At 45.2% G+C, this 19,625-nt stretch overlaps 1 protein-coding gene across 1 annotated transcript in view; it reads left to right on the top strand.

The window, feature by feature from the left end:
• The window catches only part of LOC140460630 (uncharacterized), a 569,010-nt gene that overhangs the window by 534,445 nt on the left and 14,940 nt on the right, over positions 1 to 19,625 (top strand). The gene's annotated exons all lie outside the window — the stretch shown is intronic.

Genomic DNA, 19,625 nt, shown 5'->3' with positions numbered 1-19,625 from the left:
TCTGCCGAGCACATGAAGTTCCTGGGCCTCCTCCAGCGCCGCTCCCTCCCCACCCGATGCCTGGAGGATGAACGTCTCATCTTCCGCTTGGGGTAAATTCAACCCCAGGCCATCAATGTGGACTTCATCAGTTTCCTCATTTCCCCTCCCCCTACCTTACCTCAATTTTTTTTTAGATTACTTACACTATAATCTCTTGATATTTATTCTGTGTCTTACCATCCTACTCAACAGCTACCTGATGAAGGAACAGCGCTCCAAAACCGAGTGCTTCCAACTAAACCTGTTAGACTATACCCTGGTGTTTGTGTCATTTTAAAACTTTGTTTCCAGTGAATACAGCCCGCACCTCCCTCTGTTGCCAGTAAACTTTGCAATGCCAATGAAACAATAAGCCTGCAGTCTTAAAAAATTTACAATTTCGAACAATACCATCTACTCATTCACTGTTCCTTCTGAGACACGACATTGGAAACTCGGTGCTGGTGGCTGAAAGAAATGAGAAGCTGTTGGATCTCCCAGCTTTCAATGAGAGTTTAAGGCTGACGGAAAGTTCAGGTAACCTTTACTGCGACCCAACTTTGTTGCAGCTTCAGATCTCCACATCACAAGGCGTACAAGAAGTAGCTTTTCTAAAAAAAAAGCACCTCAAGCTCAAAGTGCACACGCTCACCCCCACTCCTCCCACATCATTGGTTAGTTGAGTTGTCCCTTTGTTCCTGGATTCTTCGTACAGCCGGGTAAAGCATGCAGCTGGGACGACTGAGTGAATCCTTTCCCGCAACGGCAGTTTCCATCACTGAAAAGGACATGAGTAAATCAGACGTGTTTTTGCCCTCTGAAAATGGTTTCATCCTTAGCTTCTGAAGTCCAGATTACTGACCGAATCCCAATTCTGCCAACTGCCGCGACGGGATTCGAACCTGAGAGTCCCCAGAGCTGGGTTGTTAGCGGCGCTCGGCCATCGCTTCTTCCATCCCCCCTGCGATGGCACGTGAACGCGCTGGTGCCTCCGCAGGTGGGAGGAGCAGGTGAAGCCCTTTCGGCACTGACAGCAGGTGAATGGCCTCTCTCCGGTGTGGACCCACTGGTGGGTCAGCAGTGCAGCTGACTGAGTGAACCCCCTCCCGCACATGGGGCACGTGAATGGCTTCTCTCACTTGTGGACCCACTCGTGCGTCTCCAGATGGCTGATCCGACTGAAACCCTTCCTGCACACCGAGCAGGTGAATTGCCTCTCCCCACTGTGAATACGTCTGTGGGTTTCCAGCACTGATGGGGAAGGGAATCCTTTCCCTCAGTCCCCACATTTCCACAGTTTCCCCATTGGGGGAGCTTTCCTTGTGTTGGTCTGGGTTTGAAATTACAATCAGAACGGGGACATCGTCTATCCCCACCGTCAGGGATGAGACTTTGATTCCCCCAAGCTGAGTAAATGGTGTGAAGCACTTTTCACAGTCAGCGCACTGAATCTCCCTCACTCGGTGTTTCAGTATTCTTCCTGCCGCACCAGTGTCCAAAATCTCTCAAGCAAACAAAAGCAACCATGTCTTCTTGATTGGAATGGTTGCTGATATTCAAGTCCCAATGAATCAAGTGGCTCTGTCAGAAGTTGATGTGTCATTTGTTTTCAGATTTCTTTCGGCATGTCTTCCTGCAAAAAAAATCACAAAATAAGTGGTCATTGTCAGTACACTTAAACGAACATAACATAGGTGGCAGTTCGTGTAGTTTGCCAGATGCCTGGTGATCACATAATACCCAGCACACAGAAACCTGAAATCCCTCATGCAGCCAGATAGGCTCAGGTGTGTTTAGAGAAAAACTTCATTCAATTCTAATCTAATCTAATCTTAAACTAAATACGTGTACATATATATATATATATCAATATGCCAATCATTTCAATGCGGCTCAGTTCCATGAGAAACTGCACTTTTAATTGTGAACATGAGGAAAAAAGCAATCATTTTCCAGGGTGCAAACTGCATACGGGACAAACTGAGGGAATACACAAGGAACATACCTAAAAGGGAGATAGAAAGTATTTGAGCACCTTTGCAGAATCTGCTCCCTCTCTGGATTCACTCCAGTTGCGACAAGTAAACCTCCCTGGGGGTCAGGCAGCCCTGCATCGGGAAGCACTGGGATGGTCAACTACGACCAGTTTACATGGAGAACACATCTCCACATTAAACAGCCTCGAGGCAAACTTCCCTTCATTCCACTTAAAGTTCAAGACCCCTCAAAGCGAAATTACCCATGTAAGTTTGGAAGAATTTCTTCCAGTTGTTCACGAATCATTTCTATGAGCACTTTGTTAAAGTTTGAATATTGCGAGTTTTGAAAATTAGTGATTCTGAGCGAAATCACAGTTCGAAAAACAGAATGTGGGAATTCAGACAGAGTTTATTTTTGCACATCGACGATATGTCTGCACAACAGCATATGACACGCCAGCAGAGAAGATCTTCTGACGTCATTCTCAAACGTGCCTGCCACACGCCAGATGAAAAGCTGAATACTTCTCTGGAAAAACTGCTGAGCAATACACGAGAATGGCACAACGGGTGCGTGTTGGGACCATAACCCAAAAGAGAAACCATTCTCTCCTATTCATTCAACGTCGTCTTTAGCTGCTTTCCCGTATAACGGCGCTCTGTTCTGCACCTTGCCTTCTCATCCGTTCCCCACAAAAGCTTCAACATAAATATTTCACAATGATATACTGGCCCAATGTGTACAGTTGAGCTGACAACCTCTGAGTGGTCTCCTGTTCTCTGTATCCTATGTTGAGGAGGGCAATACTTGTCACTGGCCACTCGGGTGTCAGAGAAAAGCTTCGAAACAGTGGAGGGAGCCCGGTTCCGGGGGACGGGACAAACAGCAGCAGGGAGACAGAATGAGAAGCAGCTGTTCTGGAAACTCTTTGTCACGAGCAATTCTGAGAGCAATGTCAAATGTATTTCACACTAAGCAAGTCTCAGCTGGCTCAAGAGGTGTGCGGTGGATGAGAACAGAGCCGCTCTTTCGCTTGTTGGTCTAGGGGCATAATTTTCCCGGAGAGTCTTTAACTGTACAGACTTGTGCGCGGTTGGGGATTCAAATCCCAGACGAGGCTGCGTCTCTTAACTTGATTTGTGCAAAAATACCCGATTAATTTTCTCAAAAAGCACCTTCGTGAAACGAGGTTGTGCTGCCTGGAGTACGAATGGGGCAGTGAAATGGTTGGAGATCGCGTTGAACAGGTTGACGTGGGTGGTGCGGTGTGTGAGGAATGTCAGCAATAAAGGTAGATTGAAAAATTGGGCCAGCTCTCCTCGGAGAACCGAAGTTTTCCAAGTCAGTAGGGGCCTAGGAACAGGAAATAATGCTGTGAAAATGCTCCCATGCCTGAAAGGATCTATAGTGATTCGGCAGAGATTTAAAGTCACGAAGACGAGTGAATGCAGTAGACGAGGTTGCGGAAAATGTGCAGGTAAAGTGCTGCTTCACCTGAAAGGTATGTTCGAGCCTGGAAGGATATTCAGGAGGGAGCAGGTAAATTGTGCTTCTGAGTAAAAACAGAATGTGGCAATTTAGACAGAGTTAGTATTTGCTTGTCGGCGATATGTCTGCCGGTGCGTGATGGGAGCATAAGCCAGAAGGGAAACCATCTTCCCTGAGGGTACTCTGTTCAGCATCTTGCCTTTCCAACGACTTCCTGAGTGTCGCGAAACTCACACCGTTCAAGTTACGTGCTTTTGGAGGTCTGAGTGATCTTCTCCTGTTCTTCGTCGGTTTCCTATGAACTGAATCGCAAAACCACTTCTCTGAGATGCCAATGGACTGATAACATTGAAACGCATACCTTGTGGTTTCGTGCCTTCCCTGCAGTAGTTTGCCAAGTCCGTTCCGACGTGAATGACAAGACGATCCGCATGTCAGAAACCGCATCCCGGGGACAGAATGACAAGCAGATGTTCTGGAAACTCGTTGCTGCTTGCAATTCTTGGAGCAAAGTGGAATGTATTTCACACTGAACAAGTTTCAGCCGGCTCAGAGTCTCCAGTGTACATTGCTCTCTTTCCCGCCAGCTCAGAGAGAGAACAAGAGGAGGGACAAAGGAGTGAATAACGATCCGTGTGGGAGGGTGAATAACTGTTAATGGAGACCGTTAGTGGCTAACAATAAGTAGTGTGTCGTAGCAGACTATGTGATAACAAGGGCTCGTATATGTGTGGTAGGGGTCAAGGACATGGGGGATTTCAGGCCCTAAAGTCATGGAACTCGATCTTGAAGACCGGAGGGCTGTAGGGTTTTGAAGTGGAATATGAGGCGTTGTTCTTCCATCTGGAGCTGAGCTTTGCTGGAACACTGCTGCAAGCCTGAGACAGAGATGTTGGCCAGGGAACATGGTGGCGTGTTGAAGTGGCAGGAAAGCAGAAGTTCAGAGCCTTTTTTTGCGGGCAGAACCGAGATGTTCTGCGAAGCAGTCATCCAGTTTATACTTCATGCTCCGTTGGGGAAACGACGCTGTGAGCAGGAATGCAGTAGACTAGGTTGCGGCAAATGTGCAGGTAAAGTGCTGCTTCACCTGGAAGGTATGTTCGAGCCTGGAAGGATATTCTGGAGGGAGCAGGTAAATTGTGCTTCTGAGTGAAATCACGGTTCGGAAAAACAGAATGTGGCAATTTAGACAGAGTTAATATTTGTTCGTCGGCGATATGTCTGCCGGTGCGCGATGCCGGCATAACCCAGAAGGGAAACCATCTTCCCTATTCACTCAATGTCGAGTTTAGCAGCTTTCCCGTATAACGGCGCACTGTTGTGCACCTCGCCTTCTGATCTGCTTCCCAAAAATCTTCGACGTAAATATTTCACATTGATACACAGGCCCAGTATGCAGAGTTGAGATGACACACCCGTGGAGGTCTCCGGGGTCTTCTCCTGTTCTCTGTGCCCTATGTTGAGGAGGGCAATACTTGTCACTGGTCACTCCGGTGTTAGAGAAAAGTTGAGAAAGAAAACGGTTTAATGTTCTGCCAGTAGAGAGGGCCCGGTTCCTGGGGACGGGCAAACGGCCGCAGAGAGACAGAATGAGAAGCAGCTGTTCATACAGTCATAGGGATGTACAGCATGGAAACAGACCCTTCGGTCCAACCCGTCCATGCCGACCAGATATCCCACCCCAATCTAATCCCAGCTGCCAGCACCCGGCCAATATACCTCCAAACCCTTCCTATTCATATATCCATCCAAACGCCTCTTAAATGTTGCAATTGTACCAATCTCCGCCACTTTCTCTGGCAGCTCATTCCATACACGCACCACCCCCTGCGTGAAAAGGTTGCCCTTTGGTCTCTTTTATATCTTTCCCCGCTCACCCTAAATCCTAAAGCCCTCTAGTTCTTGACTCCCCGACCCCAGGGAAAAGACTTTGCCTATTTATCCTATCCATGCCCCTCATAATTTTGTAAACCTCCATAAAGTCACCCTCCAACCTCAGACGTTCCAGAGAAAACAGCCCCAGCCTGTTCAATGTCAACTGGAACTTTACTCTGAGCAAGACTCAGCTGGTTCAAGAGGTAGGGCGGGGGAAGGGACGCGGGCGCGCCAACCGTGTGGCTCATTGGTCTAGGGGTATGATTCTCGCTTTGGGTCTTCGTCGACGCAGACTTGTGGGAAGTCCCGGGTTCAAATCCCGGACGAGCCCGAATTTCGTGAATAGCGCGAAAGCGCTTGTTTAATTTTCTCAAAAAGCACCTTCGTAAAACGAGGTTGGGCTCCCTGGAGGACCAATGGGACAGAAAGCAGCGAAGTGAAATGATTGGAGATAGCGTTGAATAAGTTGACGTGAGTGGTGCAGTGCTTGAGGGATGTCAGCGATGAGGGTCGATTGGAAATTTGGGACAGCTCTCTTCGGAGTACGGAAGTTTGAAATCTGGCCCGATTGAAGCTTTTCAAGTCATGCGAAGTCTAGACAGAGAAAGTAATGTAGTCAAAATGTTCCCACGCCTGAAAGGATCGGCAACGATTCGGCAGAGTTTTAAAGGCATGAGGAAAAGAACCGAGAGTGACATTAGGAAGAATGCTTTCGGACAGGGAGTGGTTGGGGTCAGTAAATCCCTAACTGACACTGACAAAGAGGCAGATTCATTAGACGCAAACGGGAATTCGGTGATCATGTTTAAAGTAACAATGTGCAGAATTACATGGAGAAGGCAAGAGAATGATACGAAGAGAGACCCACGTTTACTTACTGTGTCGACCCAGCAGAGCGAAGGTGGGCTGCATGGCGTCTATTCAGAGTGAAATCACAAGAGAATGTGGGAAGTTAGAAAGAGTTTATATTTACACAGCCTCCATACGTCTGCGCAACGCCAGAGAAGACGATAGCAGTGAAGATCTTTGACATCAGTCTCGAACGTGCATGCCACGCGCCAGACGAAAGGCTGAAGGGACCTGTGGAGCGTCACGCTGTGCGTACGAGCAGAGTGGCGCAGCGGGAGCGTGCTGGGCCCATCGACCAGAGGTCGATGGATCGAAACCATCCTCTGCTATTGTTCAGTGCTCTCCTTGAGCGACTTGCCTTTGCGATGGTACTCTGTTTGTTTAGCACCTTGCGTTTCAAACCGTTCAAGTAAGGTGCTTTTGGAGGTCTGAGTGGTCTTCTCCTGTTCTTCGTCGGTTTCCTATGAACTGAATCGCAAAACCACTTCTCTGAGATGCCAATGGACTGATAACATTGAAACGCATACCTTGTGGTTTCGTGCCTTCCCTGCAGTAGTTTGCCAAGTCCGTTCCGACGTGAATGACAAGACGATCCGCATGTCAGAAACCGCATCCCGGGGACAGAATGACATGCAGATGTTCTGGAAACTCTTTGCTGCTTGCAATTCTTGGAGCAAAGTGGAATGTATTTCACACTGAGCAAGTTTCAGCCGGCTCAGAGTCTCCAGTGTACATTGCTCTCTTTCCCGCCAGCTCAGAGAGAGAACAAGAGGAGGGACAAAGGAGTGAATAACGATCCGTGTGGGAGGGTGAATAACTGTTAATGGAAACCGTTAGTGGCTAACAATAAGTAGTGTGTCGTAGCAGACTATGTGATAACAAGGGCTCGTATGTGTGTGGTAGGGGTCAAGGACATGGGGGATTTCAGGCCCTAAAGTCATGGAACTCGATCTTGAAGACCGGAGGGCTGTAGGGTTTTGAAGTGGAATATGAGGCGTTGTTCTTCCATCTGGAGCTGAGCTTTGCTGGAACACTGCTGCAAGCCTGAGACAGAGATGTTGGCCAGGGAACATGGTGGCGTGTTGAAGTGGCAGGAAAGCAGAAGTTCAGAGCCTTTTTTTGCGGGCAGAACCGAGATGTTCTGCGAAGCAGTCATCCAGTTTATACTTCATGCTCCGTTGGGGAAACGACGCTGTGAGCAGGAATGCAGTAGACTAGGTTGCGGCAAATGTGCAGGTAAAGTGCTGCTTCACCTGGAAGGTATGTTCGAGCCTGGAAGGATATTCTGGAGGGAGCAGGTAAATTGTGCTTCTGAGTGAAATCACGGTTCGGAAAAACAGAATGTGGCAATTTAGACAGAGTTAATATTTGTTCGTCGGCGATATGTCTGCCGGTGCGCGATGCCGGCATAACCCAGAAGGGAAACCATCTTCCCTATTCACTCAATGTCGATGAGGGTCGATTGGAAATTTGGGACAGCTCTCTACGGAGTACAGAAGTTTGAAATCTGGCCCGATTGAAGCTTTTCAAGTCATGCGAAGTCTAGACAGAGAAAGTAATGTAGTCAAAATGTTCCCATGCCTGAAAGGATCGGCACCACCCCCTGCATGAAAATGTTGCCCCTTGGGTCTCTTTATAAATAGGCAAAGTCTTTTCCCTGGGGTTGGGGAGTCAAGAACTCGAGGGCTTTAGGGTTTAGGGTGAGAGGGAAAAGATAAAAAAGATATGCACCTTCAGGGTACAATCGACTGAACACCCAGATCTCTAACTCCCCCTCGTGAGAATCAAGAATCCTCAGTTCTGTTGAGAGGGGGAAATTGGAAGTCAGTCATCTCTGTACTCGAGAATGCATCATTTTAAAAAAACTGGGAAGGGCATTCCTGACAGAAGATTCAACAGAAGGTGGCACAGAATATTCCAAGAGACACGTAACCTGGCTGTAATCTGAGCGACTAAATTCCATTTTTTGTTACGAGAGGGAATTATATTTATTGGATCATATCACGAGAATCTTGTTTTATTCCGGAACAGTCAGTAGTTAGAAGGGATTTATTCGGTTTTTTAATAGTTTAGTTCATCTGTTCACCGTTACTGTTGGATAAATAAATGGATTTTTGTTGAGTGTCAGGGATTTATTTTTAAACACTAGAGCAGGTTACACCACTTTTCACATTAAATTGACAGATTATAGGGTGATGCGCTTCTCTTTGGGTGTTTCGGTTTGAGATCTCTGGTGGGGTGGGAGTTGGTGTCAGCTTTCCCTTTCTAACAGTATTGACGTGATGTCACGCTGAATGCAGCGGAGTCAATATTAATCCCAGCCTCTTGCTCTGGTTGTGGGTGAATCGCCTTAATTTGGTCACTGACTCAGAAACAACACACAGAACCAACTGCTGAAACAATGATTCACACTTCATTGCACGTAACAACTAAACTAAAAACCCTCAAGTAAGCAAGTTCAGTCTCATGGCTGCCACCCTTCCCCCACCCTGATATCACCTGATTGCTGGCAGAATTTAACCGAGTTTCCATCGACAGTGCCCATCTCTGGAAGGGTCAAGGGGTTTGACGCAATATTCTTCTTCCAATACTGCTGCTGCATCGTTCTGGAGTGAGAACGTAGAACAATACAGCACAGTTCAGACCCTTCAACCCTCGATGTTGTACCAGCCTTTTATCCAACTTGAAGATGAGACTAGCCTGCACACCCCTCAATTTACTGCCGTCCATGTGCTTGTTCAGCAGTCGCTTAAATGTCCTTAAATGTATCTGACTCTCATTCCAACCCTGGAAGTGAATTACATGCACTCACCATTCCAAATAAAAAATCTACCTCTGACATTTCCCCTAAACCTTCTTCCAATTACCTTAAAATTATGCACTGTCATTTCTGACCTGGGGAAAAAGTGTCTCGCTATTCGTTCTATCTATGCCTCTCAACATATAGTACACCTCTATAAAGTCACCTCTCATCCTTCTTCGCTCCAATGAGAAAGGCCCTAGCTCCCCCAACCTAAGACATGCCCTCCATTCCAGGCAGCATCGAGGTAAATCTCCTCTGTACCCTCTCTCAGCTTACACAGCTTCCTGTTGTGGGTCTGTTCGCCGAGCTGGGAACTTGTGTTGCAGACATTTCGTCCCCTGTCTAGGTGACATACTCAGTGCTTGGCAGCCTCCTGTGAAGCGCTTCTGTGATGTTTCCTCTGGCATTTTCCCTACACATCTTTCCTAAAATTAGGTGACTAAAAGTGAACACAATATTCCAAGTGTGATCTAACCAGTACTCCATACAGCTGCAGCATAACCTTGCAGCTCTTAAGCTCAAACTCCCTGCTAATGAAAGCCAACACAGCGTACACCTTCGTAACAACCTTATCAACCTGGGTGGCAACTTTGAGCGATCGATGGACTTGGACTCCAAGATCCCTCTGTTCCACCACATGGTCAAGAATCCTGCCTTTAACCCCATAGGTTGAACAAACAGAGGAGTTTGGTGAAATGAGAATCATTAGATAAATGCTATTGAGCGAACTGATGGTGCTATGGGCTGGCAAATCTCTGGGTACAGGTGGATTTAATCATAGAATTTTAAAAGGTGGCTAATGAGTTCATATTTGCATTAATGTTAATTTTCCAAGATTTATTAGATTCAGGCAAGTTTTCCTCAGACTGAAGAGTAACATATTTAATATTTCTGTCCTCGAAGGGAAAGATGTGGTCCCTTGGGTCTATGGCAATTAAACATTTGTTTTTGAATCAATTAAGGAGATTATAACCACCATGTCAAAAAGCTCATGGTAATTGCAAAGAATCAGCATGCTAATATGAAAACGAAATGTTGTTTCACCAATTTATTCATAGAATTCCGAGAGTGTGGAAAGAGACCATTTGGCCGATCAAGTCCTGCACCAACCCTCAAGTGCATCCCACCCAGATCCAGACCGCCACTCAACTCCCGTAACCCTGCATTTAGCATGGCTAACTCACCTAGCTTGTACATCCAAGGACATTACACAATCCAGCATGGCTAATCCACCCAACCTACACATCTTTGGACTGTGGAGCCCCCAGTGGAAACTCACAAAGACATAGACAGAACATGCAAACTCCAAACAGATAGTCGACTCAAGCCTGAAATCAAATAGGTGTCTCTGGCCGTGAGAGGGAGCCACTGTGCCACTATGCTGTCCTAAGGGAATTATTTGAAAGAGTATGTAAATTGAAGCCTGTGGATATACTGAACTTGAATATCCTTAAGCTGTTTGACATGTTTTCACGAAAAGCATATTGCACAGAGGAGCTCATAGTGTAAAGTATAGTTATAGAACATCAACTGACTGGCAGAAAACAATATGCAAAAATGGTTCTTTTGTCAAATTGGTTGTATATGACAATGTATGGTGGGGTTCCAACAGGCATCTCTGCTGGCTCCTCAACTTTCTACAATTATATAGATGACTTACAGGAGGGGATCAAAGGTATGTGGTTACATTTGCAGGCAACACAAAGATAGATGGAGATGTACATTGTGGGGATGACATATCAATGATGCAGATTGATAGATTGGTTAAATAAATAAGCAAAACTCTTGCAAGTGGTGTACAATATGGTAAAATGCAATTTGTAACATACTTGGAGAACAACTGCATAATTCTGAGATGCAGAGGGATCCGGGGGCCTTGCAAATAAGTCACAAGTTAGAATGCAAGCACAGCAAGTGATTAGAAAGGCCAATGACATAAATGTAAGCCGATTATGCCTCAGTTACAGAGCAATGGTGGGACTACACCTTGAACACGGTGCTCAGTTTTGATATCCTTACCTAAGGAAGAATGAAAATGCATTAAAGGCAATTCACAGAAGGTAAACTAGATTGACACCCACAATGAACAGACTGTCGAATGGAAAATCATGAGACAGACAGGTCTGACTTTCAACCAGAGTTTGGAATAGCAAGGGGTGATTGGATTGAAGTTTCTATGAGCCTGAATGGTCTTCAAAAGATGGATGTTGAAGGATGTTTACTTATTGTTGTGAACGAACAATTAGATCACCCATTTATAGAGTCATAGAGATGTACAACAGAGAAACAGAACCTTCGATCCAACCCGTCCATGCTGACCAGATATCCCAACCCAATCTAGTCCCACCTGCCAGTACCCGGCCCATATCCCTCCAAACCCTTCCTATTCATATACCCATCTAAATGCCTCTTAAATGTTGCAATTGTACCAGCCTGCACCACTTCCTCTGGCAGCTCATTCCATACACATACCAACCTCTGCGTGAAAATGTTGCCCTTTAGGTCTCTTTTATATCTTTCCCCTCTCACCCTAAACCTATGCCCTCTAGTTCTGGACTCTCCAACCCCAGGGAAAAGATTTTGCCTATTTATCCTATCCATGCCCTCATAATTTTGTAAACCTCTATAAACATCTTTCCAACAGGAAGGAGACCAGAATTGCACGCAATATTCCAACAGTGGGCTAACCAATGTCCAATACAGCCACAACATGTCCTCTCAACTCCTGTACTCAATACTCTGACCAATAAAGGAAAGCATACCAAATGTCTTCTTCACTATCCTATCTACCTGCGATTCCACTTTCAAGGAGCTATGAACCTGCACTCCAAGGTCTCTTTGTTCAGCAACACTCCCGAGGACCTTACCAATAAGTGCATAAGTCCTGCTAAGATTGGCTTTCCCAAAATGCAGCACCTTGCATTCATCTGAATTAAACTCCATCTGCCACTTCTCAGCCCATTGGCCCATCTGGTCAAGATCCTGTTGTAATCCGAGGTAACTCTCTTCTCTGTCCACCACACCTCCAATTTTGGTGTCATCTGCAAACTTACTAACTGTACCTCTTATGCTCGCATCAAAATCATTTTGGTAGATGACAAAAAGTAGAGGGCTCAGCACCGATCCTTGTAGCACTCCACTGGTCACAGGCCTCCAGTCTGAAACACAACCCTCCACCACCACCCTCTGTCTTCTACCTTTGAGCCAGTTCTGTATCCAAGTGACTAGTTCTCCCTGTATTCCGTGAGATCTAACCTTGCTAATCAATCTCCCAAGCGGAACCTTGTTGAACGCCTTACTGAAGTCCATCTAGATCACATCTACTGCTCTGCCCTCATCAATCCTCTGTTACTTCTTCAAAAAACGCAATCATTTGTGACAAAGAAGGAGGGAATTTTTTTGGAAGGTTGTGGAGCTTTGCGACAGAAGATAGTGGAGGCAGGACCATTGAATATTTCAACGGCAGAAGTAGATTAATTCCTTTGCCTAAGAAGAATCTAAGGTTATGGGGATGGATGCAAATGTGCAACGTATAACACAAAGTAATCAGTCATTATCTTCTTGGAGTGGAGCGGCTGAATGAGCCGAATGGCTTACTTCAGCTCCTAATTTGGACATTCATATATTCTGCTCGCTATAATGACCTGAGTTTGACCAGCATATATTTCCAATAAGCCCATGTTGATTCTGCTCAGTCCTATCATTAATTTTTAATTGTCCTGTTGTAGATTCCCTGTGCTCTCTTTCTTCTTTCTAAAAGGGTGGGATGACATGTGCCACTTTCCAATTACCACTTTCCAGTGAACTAGTGTTAACCACCAAGCACAGGGAATATAGCTACTTTAAATCTTGTTCAATTCTCTGATGCATTTTTGTTTCATACATATTAATATCCTTCAGTTCTTCATTTATACTAGCCCCGACATTCGCCATAATTTCTGGGAGCTATTAGTATTTTCCACTGAATGACATTTCCATCACTGAACCTCTGACCAGCAACATCCTGTGATTTAAACCTGTGACCTCCTGATTCAGAGAGAAGGCTGATCCCTACGAGCAGCTGGTTTGGGTGTATGACTGTCACCAACACGGTGGCAGTTTGGGAAATCCATTCTTGTTTGGCCAGTAAATACTCTATTCACGCTGCTCAGTATCAAAGGAGTTGACAGTGTCATGACAGTGTTAGTATCAAAGGAGTTGACAGTCAGTAATTTGATTTATCTGAAACAGGTGAGATGTTTCCTGCCTCTGTGCCAAAAGCAAAGATCATGTCCAAAGAATCTGTCCCTAGTGGAGGTTTCCTACTAACAGTTGGAGTCCAAGACCTTTGTCCTTGGTTACTGATAGCTTATTGCTTGAGAGGTTGGATTAAGGGGACACCTATCCAGTTCTTGGTCAACTATCAACTATCCAGGGGCAGAGGGGCATCAACTTGTGCAGAAAGGAGCAGGAAGAAGCTAAACAGCATTCATGGGTTAAACGAATGAGTGGAAAAAATGTTTAATGTCACCCAATACGACAACATCAGAACCATTTACTTTTCACCCAAGACTGATTGGAGAACTGCTAAATTATTAGAAATTAAGCACTATAAAAGGGAAAAAAAGACTTTGGAGACCAAGTACACAAATCATCAAAAGTAGCAGACAGGTACAAAAACCAATTGAAAACTACAAATAGAGGCCTCTATTACAAAGGAGATGAAATACATGGGGTTGAAAGTTATGTTTCAGTTCCAAGCATCATAGAATTCTAACATCACAGACAGACACCATTGGCCTGTCATGTCTGATAATTGAATTCTGGTGGAGTTTCCTCGCTTTCAAATTTATGGTGTGAAATTCTAACACCACCTCTGCACACTTCTGGAGACCTCAAGTTTACAGAATCACACCACATTCCTCTCTACCTCATCCAGGAGTAACTATTTCTCCTGAGATACTACCAGTTCCTCAGATTACTTGGTACCCCCGAATACAATCCACATGTCAGGAAATCTCTGGTGCTGCCCCAGCACCAACAGTCACCCTTGGAACTGAAGAAAATGCAGAAATCTAAGGTGCAAAGAGACTTGGGTGTTCTAGTCCAGGATTCTCTCAAGGTAAACTTACAGGTTGAGACAGTAGTTAGGAAGGCAAATGCAATGATGACATTTAATTTGACAGGACTTGAATGTAAAAGTAGGGATGTAACTTGAAGCTTTGTAACACTCTGGTCAGGCCATATTTGGAGTATTATGCACAGTTTTGGGCCCAAATCTCAGGAAGGATGTACTGGCCTAGGCGTGTGTTCAGAGGAGGTTCACGAGAATGGTCCCAGGAATGAACATTTGAACAAATAAGGAATGTTTGAGGACTCTGGGTCTATAGTTAATGGAATTTAGAACGATGACGGGGGATCTAATTCAAACCGACAGAATTCTGAACAGACTGGATGTTGGAAAGATGTTTCCTTTGGTAGGAAAGGCTAGGAGCCAAGGGCACAGCCTTAGACCAAAGGGAAGACCCTTTAGAATGGAGGTAAAGAGAAACTTCTTCAGCTCGAGTGGTGAATAAATGGAATTCACTGCCACCGAAGACTGTGGAGGCCAGGTCATTGAGTACATTTAAGCTGTGAAAGATAGTTTCTTGAGTATGAAAGGGATCAAGGGCTACTGGGAGAATGGGGTTAAGAAACTTATCAGCCATGACTGAATCGCAAAGCAGTCACAAAGGGCTGAATGGCCTAATTTCAGCTCCTATGGTCTTATGATACACTGATGTGTGGAGGGGTGAGGAACGGTGGGGAAAGAGGTGAAGAGAGGAATAGAATTAAGGGGAAGCTGGATACAGATGAGGGAGAAAGGAAGAGAAGGAAATACAAGAAGTGTGCATTAAATTAGAGAACGCGTAGGAGATCGGGCATACAGAGGGATCTGGGCATATAGATCCCTGAAAGTGGCAAAGCAGGCAGGCACGTGGTCATGAAGGCATACAGCAAGCTTGCCTAGAGTGTAAGAGTTAGCGAGTTATCTTACAGCTATTTATTCGGGCCACATTCATAACATTGCGTGCAGTTCTGGCCAGCATGCTACCGGAAGGACGTGGATGCTCTGGGAGAGGCTGCAGAGAAGGTTCACTAGGACGTTGCCTCTCATGAAAGCAAAAATCCTCTTTGGATTTTGTTTGATTAGTGAAAACAGGTACTAATGTGGGTCTTTTGTAAAAGCAAAGTGGCATAAAGCAAACGTGCGATAAGTGGGGGATATATCAGTTTGCTGATGAGGGATGGGAAGGGGCGATGAAGAGGGGTGGGAGGAGGCTCAGGCAGAGTGAAAACACTGATAGAGGCCAATTGAGCTGACCAGCCTAGCCCTGTGCTGGAGACTCAATGGGACAGAGACAAATGTATCTATTTCAGACCTACCTGCAGGGGTTGGACAAACATTACGCTCCATCCAGGGTAAAAATGTCCTCCATCTGCTCCTGCAGATCAATTCCGTAGGGAAGGTGCTGTCAGACAGCACTGGAAGTAAAGTGGGTGGGAGAGCAGCAAGTCCAACAGAAAGGATCCTCTTGCCCCTCCCACTTCACCCACTAAACAGGGTTCAAGGTGTGACTCAGCGGCAGTAACAGCAGAATATACTGGCACTGGAGTGTGTCCAGCAGAGATTCACACGATCGATCCCTGGAATGGTACGCCTAACACACGATGAATGGCTGATGATCCTGGGATTGTATTCATTAGCGTTCGGAAGGTTGAGGAGAGATCTAATAGAAACTTACAAGATTATGCTTGGCTTAGAAAGGGTGGATACTGGGAAGTTGTTTCCATTAGGCGGAGGAGACTAGGATCCAGGGACACAGCCTGATAATTAGAGGGGGTCAATTTAGAACAGAAATGAGGAGACATTTCTTCATCCAGAGAGTGTGGGCCTGTGGAATTCATTGCCAGGGAGTGCAGTGGAGGCCAGGACGTTAAATGTCTTCAAGGCAGAGATTGATAAATTCTTGATTAAGGAATTAAGGGCTACGGAGAGACTGTGGGTAAATGGAGCTGAAATATCCATCAGCCATGATTAAATGACAGAATGGACTCAATGGGCTGAATGGCCTTACTTCCACTTCTGTGTCTTATGATCTTAATTCATTGATGTTGACTAGATATTCTAAATTAATCTAGTCCCGTATGCCAGCACATGGCCCATACCCCTCTGAACCCTTCCTATTCAGAAACCATCCAGATGCCATTCACATACTGTAATTGTACCAGCCTCCACCATTTCCTCTGGCAGCTCATTCTTTACGCTCATACCCTCTGAGTTAAAAAGTTGCCCTTAGGTTTCTTTTAAGCCTTTGCTCATCCACTTCACCCTAAAGCTATTACACTTTAGTTCTGGACACCCCCAAACCCAGGGAAAAATATCTTGTCTATTTACCCAATCCATGCCTTTGATGATTTTATAAATGTATACAAACACCTTTACCACACTCGGGAAAACAGCCCAAAACAATTCAGCGCAAACCCTCCAAACTGGCAGCATCCTTGTAAATCTTTTCTGAACACTTTCAAGTTTCACAACGTCCTTTTGATAGGAGCGAGAGCAAAAGTGGCCTAACCAATGTCCTGTACAGCCACAACATAACCTCCCAACTCCGATACTCAGAGGATTGGGAAAGTTGTATTTTGTGCGTTTTGAAAACTGGGAAAGAATGGAAGTATAACGTGAACTTTTGAGGGTCAGTTTGGAAGCATCAACACTTCGGGGGGTGGGGGGGGGGGGGGGGGCGCGCAGAAAGAAGACATGAGGGAAGGAAACCAAATGTGCTGCAGCCAAAACGGAGCAAGGACAGAGGATGTAAAACTGTTGCAGCCAGCTTGAAGCTGCAATGTGGATCATTGCACGTGCTGTACTTGAACCTGATGCATTTATTTGTGGGAATCAGATGCATTTTAAAAATAAAAATAAAGTATCTCCCCCTCCCCAATTACTATCATCCGTCCCTCCTCACCCGGGTAATTAAGACACATACCTGAGTTGGCAGAGTAGATTCCTCCTTGGATTCACTCCAGTTGCTACAAGTGAACAGATTACCCCCTCCCTCTCTCTCTCCCTCCCAGGATGAGGAGTTGCCCAGAGGAGGGTGTTTCACATTGAAACTGACACTGCCACTTCCGCGTTATGATGTCAAAAGTGGGGCAGGGAGCGGGGACAGGCCGACAGCAGAACTCTGCAGCAGATGGAAGGAGAACAGTTTGCAAAACTCCCTTCCCTTCAAAGAATCCTCACAGTGTGGAAGCAGGCCACTCGGCCCAACAAGTCCAAACCAATGCTCTGAATGGTAATTCACCCATATCCCTCCCCTTATTGCCCGACATTTATCCCAGAGTCATACACCGAACTTACACATCCCAGGACACTATGGAGGGAATTTAGCATGGCCAATCCACCCTTGAAGATCTGGATCCCAGGCGGGACCCCTCCGTGTCCAGATCGGTCATAGAACGAATGGAATGCGGACTGTACAAAGCAAAGTTATCAGTTTTATAAAGCAAGGCAGTCTGACGCAATTCTGTCCAGCAACACAGAAGTTAAAGCTTCTGAGCTCCGTGGCGAAATTGCAGAATTACTTTCGAAAGTAACACATCATTTACATGTTTTTTAAGAGACAGCACAGCCTTAAAAGACCAATCAAATGTAATAAGGTGACATGATTGACAGCAGGTTAGTCCAATATTTCCTAGGAAACAGATTGTTTTACTCTCAAAATCATCCCGTGCTTGTTAGTTCAAGGTTAGTTCGAACACCAAATTCATATGATTCATATTATTAAACTCCATTGTTTTCGTTTCCCCAAAGCTAACCAACTCAGCAAAGCAGCAATTCAAGTTCACAGTATCAAACCATAACCTGAAGCCATTTTAAATTGAAAAGCCATTCTGTGTGGACTTGCCATTCCCAGCATTGGTGCACAAGAGGGAACAGTTTACCTGTGCGATCCTGAGCAACCAGAGACTGTGCACCAACTATGCCAGGAAGATGTCCTCGTCTGCTGAGGGACTGAACATTACCAAGAATGACTATTGCAGTGGTCAGAGATTGAACAGTTCATTTACAGAACAAGTCTAAATGGTCTTTACCCTGTAAAAGGTGTTGTGTGCCAGTTTGATACCAGTTGTGCTATGAGCACCCCTGGTTAGCCTTGCCCCATCCAAATAGGTCACACCGCAAAAGAGAAGATAGGGAAATGTTATCTTTCGATTACAATTTGGTTCTTCAAAGTCACAATAGAATATTTGGCAGAGATGAAGTGGTCTGTTATGTGCTGAATTCAGCAAAAGACTCTTTGACCCCTACTGGCACCAATGTCTTCCCAATTATGGGATGGGTGGAACTGTTCTGGGTCAATAACTGCCTCTCTTACCAAAAGACCCATCTATTGAACAGCCTCAAGGAGGTCACAAAGACAGGCATGCCTCTTACTGGCAAGGTCCCTCCCTTACCTACACTAAACCTGGTTATTATTTTGAATAAAGTAAGTACTCCTCGTGCTGTAACTGTAGGAACATAGTCTCCCCTGAGTTTTGCATAAAATGGAAGAATCCAAAAGCTCTACAAAACAGTAATATCACTCTTTGGGATATGCAGCTCTCAGTGACTTTTTTCTGTAGGAGGATTTTCAGGAGTTATTAGCCATCAAAACTGTACTTAAATCATTTCTGGTCTCAACCTTTTGGTTAATGAGACAACTGCTGCTTTATTGAGATCAGGATTTAAAATTTGAATTTAGGCTGTTGTTAAGAGCAACAGGTGTATGTAGGTTTATATTAAGCACAAAATGGCATTTCAGTTTTAAATAATATTTTAAAATAAATATAACAAAATGGCTTCAGATTATGATTTGACATTGAACTTGAATTGCTGCTTTGCTGAGTTGGTTGGATTTAGAAATAGAAGAGAACAATGGAGTTTGCATAATATGAATCATAAGTAATTTGGTATTCGAACTAATCTTGAACGAACAAGCACGGGATGATTTTGCACGTAAAACAATCGGTTTCCCATGAAATATCATTGGACTAATCTGCTGTCAATCATGTCACCTTATTACATTTTATTGGTCTTTTCTTGTAATTCAGGCTGTGCTGTCACAAAAATAAATAATGCGTAATTTTCAAATGTAATTGTGTAATTTTGCCACGGAACACAGAAGCTTTTAACCTGTGTTGCTGGACAAATCTGTGCTAGGCTGCCTTATGTCATTAAGCTGATAACCTTGCTTTAAATAGACCGTCCTCCTGGTGATTCTTTTGACCGATCTCGGATCGAGAGAGCCGATTGAGGGGGTCCAGACCTTCACCCTAACCTGCAGAACCCCGAACACTATGGATAAACTTACCTCGGCCAATCCACTCTAACCTGCACATCTCTGGACACTGGGGGTAAATTAGCATGGTCAACATACACTAACAAGAACATCCTTGGGCATTATCAGTAATTTAGCATGGCTGAACCCCCCCTAACCTGCACATCGCTGGACAGTCTGGGGAATTAAGCTCGGCCAAGGCCGAGGTTACCACGAGGTTGGAATTCTCTCCCAGAAATGACAGTTCATGGTGCCCTCACCAA

This window comes from Chiloscyllium punctatum, chromosome 36 (genome assembly GCF_047496795.1).
Source record: "Chiloscyllium punctatum isolate Juve2018m chromosome 36, sChiPun1.3, whole genome shotgun sequence".
Taxonomy (NCBI): domain Eukaryota; kingdom Metazoa; phylum Chordata; class Chondrichthyes; order Orectolobiformes; family Hemiscylliidae; genus Chiloscyllium; species Chiloscyllium punctatum.
Note: the sequence above shows the minus strand (reverse complement) of the source record. Positions and strands in the feature narration are given on the sequence as shown.